The following is a 9243-nucleotide window of genomic DNA, read 5'->3' on the forward strand; positions in this document are numbered from 1 at the left end:
AAGTACGCCGGGTGCCTGCAGAGTCCGACCCGCTGGGGCTTCCCGCCGCCGGCCGGCACTCGTCCTTTTCCCGGACCCCGAGGCCAGGTGAGTACCGCGCGGGCGGCTCCGCGCCAGGACGGCGGGCGGCAGCGGTTCTACACCGAGACTCAAGCTGCAGCAATCCCGCCGCTCTATGGGGTTCCGGAACCCAGAGGACCTTGAGGTGGAAACTGTGGCTCCGGGGAAAACGCCATCAGCCGGGATGATGGGCACTGGGCCCAGTCCTGCGCTGCTGTGGCCTTGTCGCCCCTTCTTTCAGCATGAATGGCTCTTTGGCGGCGGTCACCGCGGGGTCACGCCCGGGAGAAACTTGCTTTAGTAAAGGAGCGGTATGGACGGTATGGACTCCGGGAAGGGCAGCGGGTCTTTCAGAAATGCAGCCTGCCGGCGGGGAGCTGTCCAGCCTCGTAGATCCCTGGGCGAGAGCTCACCCGGACTTGCCCGGGCTGCTGAAATGTAGCTGCGATTGAGGAGTTTTTGTGATGGTGTGTAGTGGAATCCGGCCACCTCCTCATCCCACCTTCTCTTCCTTGCAGTTCTTTGAGGACTCCCCAAAGGCTCCTGAGTGGAGTAGGACCTCAGCTGCAGCTCCTCTGTGTCCCCTTCCCCATGTTGGGCCCCACACCAGCGCCTGAGCTGTAGCTTCTGCGCATCTCCCAACACAGGCTTGGGTCCCAGGAGACCACTGCCAGTCACCTTTTCTGCTCCTGATCTTACCTCCCATGGATTTATAGATCCCAGGGCCCTGGGGCCCTGATCACAGGCTAAACTGGGGGCCTAGCTAGACCTCTACTGGGCAAGTGAGTACAGTGGAATGAAGAAAGGTGATGGGGGCTTGGGTGGCAGCTGCTGCGGGGATGATCCTTGGGTGTCCGGGACAACATTGAGAAGAGTCACGGTAGTCATAGACTGTGCTCCTCTGGGTCATGAATGCCCCAAACCCAGCCTCTCACTAATCCTCATGGGAAAGAGTGGGAAAGAGTCTTTGTCTGGCCACTGTTCTGAGCAGGCTCCTATAGGTCCCATTCTAGTTTCTGTCTGAGCCCAGCTAGAGATGCTGAGCTTTTTTGGATTCTGGCCCAGGAGGTGTCACTTTGAGGCAACCCAGGTCTTCCTGGTCTACTCTGATCCCTGGACTTTCTCCCAGACCCAGGAGGTGGGACTAAGGCTGGGAGTCTCTGCAGTGAAGCCTGGTGTCACACTGGAAGTTTGGGTTTCTAACCTGCAACTGCCACTGTGGTCCATTCTCTCTGGTCTTTGGTTTTCCTTCCTGTAAATTGGGAATAACAGTATCATAGGCAGCCTACCTGTGTCACTAAAGGAAGCAGATGTGTATGAGACACTGGGAGTGAACATCGCTCCAAAGTTGCGTTTAGGTGGGTGAGTAACTCCCTGTCTCTAGCTGAATCTCAGTTTTCTCATCTGTAGAGTACGATATGGAGGTTTGGACCAGCTGACCTTTCATGCCCTTCTAATGGTCTGTGATCGTAGACTTTGTCCCGGGGAGGATGTTAAGGGTCTGGACAGTGGACAGGTGCTGAGATGTCCAGAGGCTGGGAGAGCAATGACCAATGGGCGTGGGGCCCTAAAAAGTGCTTTTATGTCATCCTTTTGCTTGTGCCTCTCAGCCTCATGAGAGGGCACTGAGATTACCGTCCTCCGTGTGCAGATGGGGAAACTGATTTGTGCAGGGGCACAGGACCTGTGTGCCCCCACTTCTCCCCACTGCTGTGGGATGGGGGAGGGTAGGCAGCAGCATGGCAGTCAGGGCGCTGAGGGCCCACAGCCCTATCACTGGCAGTTCTTAGGGGCAGGCCAGGGCCAGCTGGCCCTCCGGAAGCTGTGTTTCCAGGTCTGTGCTGAGTAGAGGGGTGTCTGCAGTGGAGGAGTAGCCAAGCTCCTGGGTTACAGCCTTGTTGCCCAGAAAACATGTTCCAATCCCATCACTCCCATTAGCAGCCTGTGACTTTGTATGCATTACTTTGCCTCTCGGAGGCTCAGTTTCTCTATCTTAAAATGGGAACAGAAATACCTCCAGCTCAGGATGCCTCTGAGGCTCCAAGGATGTGACAAACTGGTAACTCAAGTGTCTTTTACACGTTAGACACCGCCGTGGGGTGAGCAACAGCGTGAACTCAGAAAGGTAAATTTCCTTTCTTTGCTTTGGACATTTTAGACCTCTACAATGAAATGGATTTGGTTTTGAGTCACCAGGCTTTGGGAATTCAGTTTCTTCCAGAAAGTCTTAACATCCTCCTCACTCTTGGTCCTGGAAATTGTGTGGGGGGATGCTGCGGGCTGTGGGGTGACCACTGGTAGACACCTGAAGCTGAGCAGCCCCTCTTTGCAGGAGCATCACTTTCACCGACCCCGGGAGAGCTCTTTCTTGTACCACAATACCCAGCCACAGGTGTACCCATGGAAGTCTGATACCCACCTGAGCTGATAGAGCCAGAATGGTGAGGGAATAGCCAACAGATGTGAGTTCACACACACACATGACACAGATACAGATGTGCAGTTTAGCACAGGGACTCATACTGGGAACACATGGACTAGCATCATTAGACTGAATTTTCAGAGTTACACAAAGCAACACCAAATGACAAATACAGGCAATGTGGTCTAAACCAGGACAAACAGAACCCACGCATGGGCTGAAGTAGGCCAACGCAGGCATTCCTTCACTGACCCTGAGATCCAAGAGACCTTTTGGCCCATGGGTCACATACACGGAGACTGTCAGCTGGCAAATCACATTATTACACAAATAGGCACACCTTTGTATTCACACACCATAGCGCACAGCCGGCTCTGCACCCTCTGCCACCAGATGCACAATACAAAGAGGCCCACCCCACACATTCCGAAGGCACACAGACAGCCCGTACCCTGAAAGAACTAACAGATCTACCCAAGGGATCAGAAAGCAGGAAGGGGCTGTTCTTAGGCCAGAGTTTGGTCCTCGTGGTTTGGTGGCAGTACTAGACCCAAGAAGACTGGGAAGCCCTTTCTTTTCATGTCCACCCCCTTCTCCGTCTGTGAAGGGCAGCTCCCAGCCAGGCGGCTGCCATTCTCAGGCTCCGGATCCTTCCTTCCCAGCAGGGGCCCGGGCCCAGCCCGCCCCCAGGCAGGAGCTGCTTGGCTTTCCCAGAGCCAGCAGCTCCTCCAGGCTCTGGAGTGTGACCGAGCGCCTGCTCATTTGACACAGGTCACCGAGCCTCCAGCAGATGGGGCCCTCACTGTGGGGGGTCTCTGAATGGGAGGGGGCGGTGAGGGGGGTGGGGTAGGCTCTGCAGGGAGGAGCAGCAGCTTCAGCCCCCTACATTCTGTCTGCAAAGCAGCAGGTCACAAACACAGAGCTCCTCCTGGGAGGTGCAGCCGCAGCCTCTAGAACACAACCACACTCACCAGGCTGTGGCTGTCACCCTGGCGGTGGCCACATGTGCTCTGTGACGTCCACTCCCCTATCCTGGGCAGGGGTCTGCACAATGCCATAGGGCACAGGTTTGGAGAGGAGAATGAGGCGCCGTCCTGCTCAGTGTCTCTGGGAGGCCTCTGGGTCCGGCTGCTTCCCCTTTTGGTCTCTGAGCCCGGCCACTCTCTTCTTGGTCAGGAGTCCTGGAAGTGCAGAGGGCCTTCTGTGGCTGGGACCAAGCTTTTCAGAGCTGAGGGAAAGCCGCCTGGCATCCTCGCAAGTCAGGAATGCCGGGAAGAAGTAAAGAGAGGAGGGATGGGAGGAATGTGGGGGAGTGAGTTTAGGGCGTCCTCCCGCATGTGTGGGCTTTGAGTCTTTCCCTGAGGCTGCCTGGCTGGGCCAGGTACTCACGGCCCACTCCTGTCCCTTCTGCCGGTCTCCTCCTTTTGCCCCACATCTTGTGTTTTTTAAAGGGGCTGGCTTGGGAGTCAAGGGTCCTTGGTTTCATCTGGGCCCTGCCTGCTGGATGACCTCAGGCCAATCTCAGTGTCCTAAGCTCTGTGACTCTCAATATCTTCCTTTGTAAACTGGGCAGGATGGCTCCTCTTGGGCTGCTTGAGATGGTGGGAGGACATAACTGCCCAGATGGAAGCTTGGAAAGAGAAAGTGTGACTTGGTTGCTCCACCTTCTACCCAGGCCGTGTAGGTACCTGGGAGCAGAACCTGCCTGCTCCCTCCCCCAAGTAGTTCTTGCCCACTGGTGTCAGGAGCAGTCATGCTCAGTGGGACTTGCTTCCCTGCTAGTTCTGGGCTGGGCTGTGATTTGGGCTGGAAGAGTCTAGCAGGGTCCAGGCTCCCACCTGGTTTCGTGTGTGTGTGTATGTGTGTGTGTGTGTTCGCATGTGTGTATCATCCTGTTCACCTGCTGCCGTGGTGTGGGTGGGTGTCTGCTTGACAGATGTGTAGTGCTCATCACCTTCTGAAAGCTCACCATTCATGGCTGTAGTCACGGTTCTGAGCTGTCAAGCCTCATCTCTTTCCCCAAAACTCATCCCTTATAGGTCTCTGGTACCTCTTCTGTCTTTCCTGTGCTCCCCAGAGCCAAGGACAGAGGAGATGTGTGGGGAATACTGCCTTTGGTAGAGGAGAAAGAAGTAGTCTCACTTATTTAATCTCAGGTTCCCTGTCTCCTGGTTTTGGTGAGGGGAAGAAGGGATAGAAGGTGAAATATGCCTTTGGGAAAAATCTTTCTTGCAGTTCCCCCATCTCAGCCCCTAGGCCTAGGTGGGAGTGGGGGGTCTTCCTAGTATATCAGTAGACTGTTCAAATTGGAGTAGTCAATTGTTCTTGAAATTTACTTTCATTTTTAGCAGAATGAGAACCTGTGAACTGGTATTAATGCCCACAATCCGGTTATGCAGAACACGCTCTCTGCAAATCGGTAAATCATTAGCGGGGATTAATCACTCTGAAAGGCTGGGCGAGGCTTTAGTTTCTTTCTTTCTTTTCTTTTTTCTTCAAAACACACTTTTATCTAGATTGCTGCAAAACTCACCACTATGGGGTGGGATGAGAGCGGAGAGTGATCATCCTTGTCATCATTGTTAGAAGACTGAGGAGACTTCTTAGGCCTGGGGTTGAGTTTGAGGTCCAATTAAATGTGGGGGTTAGGCAGCTTGGGTAGGGTGGGAGGGAGGGAAGGGGCTTCCCTTGCGTTTGTGTGTGATGGCTTGGTGTGACTGTATATATAGTGACTGTGTCAGCATATGTGAATGAACTTGTGTGTTTATTTTGTAGGTGCTCAGGAGTAAGTATTTGTGTGCTTGTGTTAGGGTGCTTGGGCTTGGTTTGTATTCATGCACGTGTGCATTAGTGTTTGCGATTGTGTCAGACAGTGTTTCCATTCGAGAGGGGTTCTAATGACTTTTGTTTTGGGGATACCGTTTTATCATATGTGAGAGCACATCTCATCTCCCTCAACTCTAGAGGGCAAGAATCTAGAAACGATGGGCTTCCCAGCCCGCATTTGCTGGGGGGTGTGGCTCAGGGTTGATTTACATATTCATGAACTGGCTGCCAGTGGCCTTTCCTCGAGGGAGGGTTCTGGCTTTAACTACAAATACTTCTCACTCCCCCATCCCAGGTATAGTGACTACCTTTTCCATCCATCCCCCAAAGTTCTAGAAATCCCACTTCTGCTCAGTGCCAGCACACACAACTCTGCTTCCTGGTGGGAGCTCTGTGGCCATGAGGGGATGCTCTTTTTCTTTTAAGACCCCAGAGGCCCCTGTGATGGGCTCCTGGGGAAGGAAGGCTATTCTTCCAGCTAGTATTGAGCTAATGAATGGGACCCTCTCCCTACCTCTTGTTCATCCTCTGCCAGCCTTCGGATCCCTCTTTCCACCTAGTTTAATGCAGCCCAGCAATTACCTTCAAGGGACCCGGAGTGGTGTTCCCCAAGTGTGGATGAGCTCACAGGACCTTCCCTTCCCCTCTAATTCTGGAGTGTGGAGTTTGAGGTGGGACTTAATGGGTGGTATTCCTAGATGGCCCAGGTACCATGCACTCGTGTACCTGGGCCTTGTTCATCACCACGCTGTGTGTCCCTTGCCCTGCAGCAGCTGCTTGGAGTTGGGGAGGAACAGAGTGATCTATCTCCTTGGTTTCTCTGAGATGGGAGGGTCGGGGGATAGTTGGCTGGGCTCAGTGCTGGCTTCCTAAGGGTTCTCCGGGGCAGCAGGTGGAGGGTAAAGTAGTGAAGGAGGATTTAGGAATTATATTTTCTCAGGGACCTCTCAGCATCTTTATATATCTCTGGTGGCGGACATCTGTCTGAGCTTAGGGTAGCATCTGCCTGGGCCGGAGACAACATCTGTTTGAGACTGGGACACCTGGCTGAGCCCAGCGCATGATCTGGCCCCGGGACAGCTTCTGTCTGGGCTCAGGACATGTGTTTAAACCTGGCACAACATCTGTCTGGGCCTGGTGCAACATCTTCCTGGCCTGGGGGCAATGTCTGTTTGAGCTTTGGACATGTGTCTGACTTGAGGACGTCTGCTGGGTCTGGAACAATACCTGTCTGAGCCTAGGGATGGACTTGTCATTGCAGATAAAATCACCCTCAAGTCTCAACTCTGGTTTGTGGCTGAGAACAGAGTGTATACAGGGCTCACATCCATCCCTGCTCTCCTTTCTGCTAGGGGAGGGCTCTGAGGTGGAGTGCCTCAGTTTACCTTTATTTGTAGACTCATTGGCCAGGTTGTTCTAGGCACAAGGGATAGTCAGAGCCGGCACCCCAGAGGCTCCAAAGTCAAAGGAAAGCATGGGGCAGCATGAAGTCAATAAAACCCAGTGATAGCCAGGCATGGTGGCGCACACTTGTAATCCCAGGACACGAAAGGTTTAAGAGGATCATAGGTTCGAGGACAGCCTCAGCAAGTAGTGAGACTCCCATTAACCCTGCGAGACTCTGTTTCAGGATAAAAAAAATAAAAATAGGGTTTTGGGTGTAGCTCGTAGGTAGAATGTCCCTGTGTTCAACCCCCAGTACCACATACACACACAAAAATCCAGTGACCAGTGAGTGGTATAGCTGATTCTGCCTTCCTCTAGTCCTACCTCCAGGTAGTTGACTCATGTGACAGTGCTCCCACTAAGACACAAGTCAGACGTGTCACTCAGCTCCTGAGCAGCCTTCCGCTGCTCCTACTATGTTCAAAGCCATGGTGGTCCTGCCTCTACTCCCTTTGAATTCAGCAGCACTCAGATCTGTTCTCCCAAGCACAGCAGGCCCTGCCCGACTCCCTGCCTATGCACACGCTCTTCCTCTCCTTGGAATGCCCTTTCTTCCCCGGTTCTGTTCACGTCCTTCAGGTTCCAGCTCAAGGGCCCCTGGCTCTGGGAAGTTGCCCTCTCTGCACCAAGCCACGCCTTTGCCCTGCTTCCCCAGTCTGTGTGTGCCTTAGCATTTACAGGCCCCTGTTCTCAGTAACTCTGCGTGTTTATCTCTCCCGTGGGACCGTGAGCTCCTGGGCTCAGGGACTGGCTCTGTTTCATCTCTGTCCCCAGCACCCAGCTCAACTCCTGGATATGCCTATAAAGAATGCCTGTGAATGACCACATGGCTGTGCCCTGTGATCTCAGTTCCTTCTTTGTTTAAAAGGAGGATGAGCGGAGGACTCTGTAGACGCTGGCTTCCAATCTCAGAGGAGAGGGCATATCTTCTTATTCCCACCTGATTGGTTCACTGTAGCCAAAGGGTCTGGGAAATGGGCCCAGAGCATCCAAGACAAGGGCCAGCATTCTTAATTAGGAGCAAGATGAAGATGCCTGGCTGCCAGGAGCAGGGAAGAGCAGGGAAGGCCGGGGTCAGCCATGAATCCAGACTTGATAGCCTCTCTGTGGGCTGTGGGGATGGGACTACAGCCTGGAAAGGAGCACTGTGTCAGGGCACATGTCAGGACCCTTAGCTGAGGGTAGGCCAGAACAGAGGCCTGGCTCAGCCACACTGGAAGAGCTGTGGGGTCCTGGCTGGGAGGAAACAGGTGAGGCATTCATTATCGATACACCCGGTATGGCCAGAGCAAACTGCTCTCATTGGCCAGGCTGGCCTGCTGCCTGGACAGAGTCAGGACACTGGCCCCTCGGGGGGGGGCACCGAGGGGAGGCAGCTAGGAGTGAGTGTTCCAGGGACACAATCTCTGCTTCTGTGGCTTTCACTGTACCAGATAGGAATACCTTTATTGTTTTTGTTGCTGATAAAAGCAACCTAAGCTCACATGTAAACATTCCTTACTCCAGAAATATCTGAAATAGAAAGTGGAAGTCAGTCCCCCATCCACTTCTCTGCCTCATCATAGCTCCTATTGACTATTTCTTCCCAGATTTTTTGTTGCTGTACTAGGGATTAAAACCAAAGATATTCTACCTCTGAGCTACACCCCCACCCTATTTTATTTATTTATTTTTTGTGGTACTGGGGATGGGACCCAGGGACATTCTACCTCTGAGCTATACCCCCAGCCCTGTTTTTTATTCTTTATCTAGAAATAGGGTCTCACTGAGTTGCAAAGGGCTCCACTAAGTAGCTGAGGCTGTCTGCGAACAGTGGTCCTCCTGTCTCAGCCGTCCAAATGCTGGGATTACAAGCGTGCACCACCACGCCCGGCTTAAATTTATTTCTTGTATTGGGGATTGAACCCAGGGGCATTCTACCTTCAAACTACATCCCCAGCTTTTTTTTTTTGAGTACTGGTGGTTGAACCCAGGGGCATTCTATCTCCGAGCTACACCCTATTTTTTATTCTTATTTTGAAACAGGATCTCACTGAGTTGCAAAGGGCCTTACTAAGTAGCCAAGGCTGTCTGCGAATGGCAATCCTCCTGTCTTAGCCTTCCAAATGCTGGGACTACAAGCATGCACCACCATACCCAGCTCCCCCACCCCTTAAAAAAATTTTTTTTTTTTTTTTTTTGTTGTTGTTGGTTTGAAACAGAGTCTTGCTAGGTTGCTGAGAATCTCACCTATGTTTTTGAGGCTGTCCTGGAGCCTGCGATCTGCCTGTCTCAACCACCCAAGTGCTGGGATTATAGTCATGTACCACCATGCCCATCTACAAGTAGTATCTTTAAATTTGTCTTTAAAAACTAACTGTATCTTGGATACCTTATCTGTTTTTAAGTGGAACCTGGGGCCTTCTACTTCTGAGCTACACTCCCAGACCTATTTTATATTTTGTTTGGAAACAGGATCTCACTAAGTTGCTGAGAGCCTAAGTAGCTGA

This window comes from Muscardinus avellanarius (genome assembly GCF_963383645.1).
Source record: "Muscardinus avellanarius genome assembly, chromosome: 3".
Classification (NCBI taxonomy): Eukaryota; Metazoa; Chordata; class Mammalia; order Rodentia; family Gliridae; genus Muscardinus; species Muscardinus avellanarius.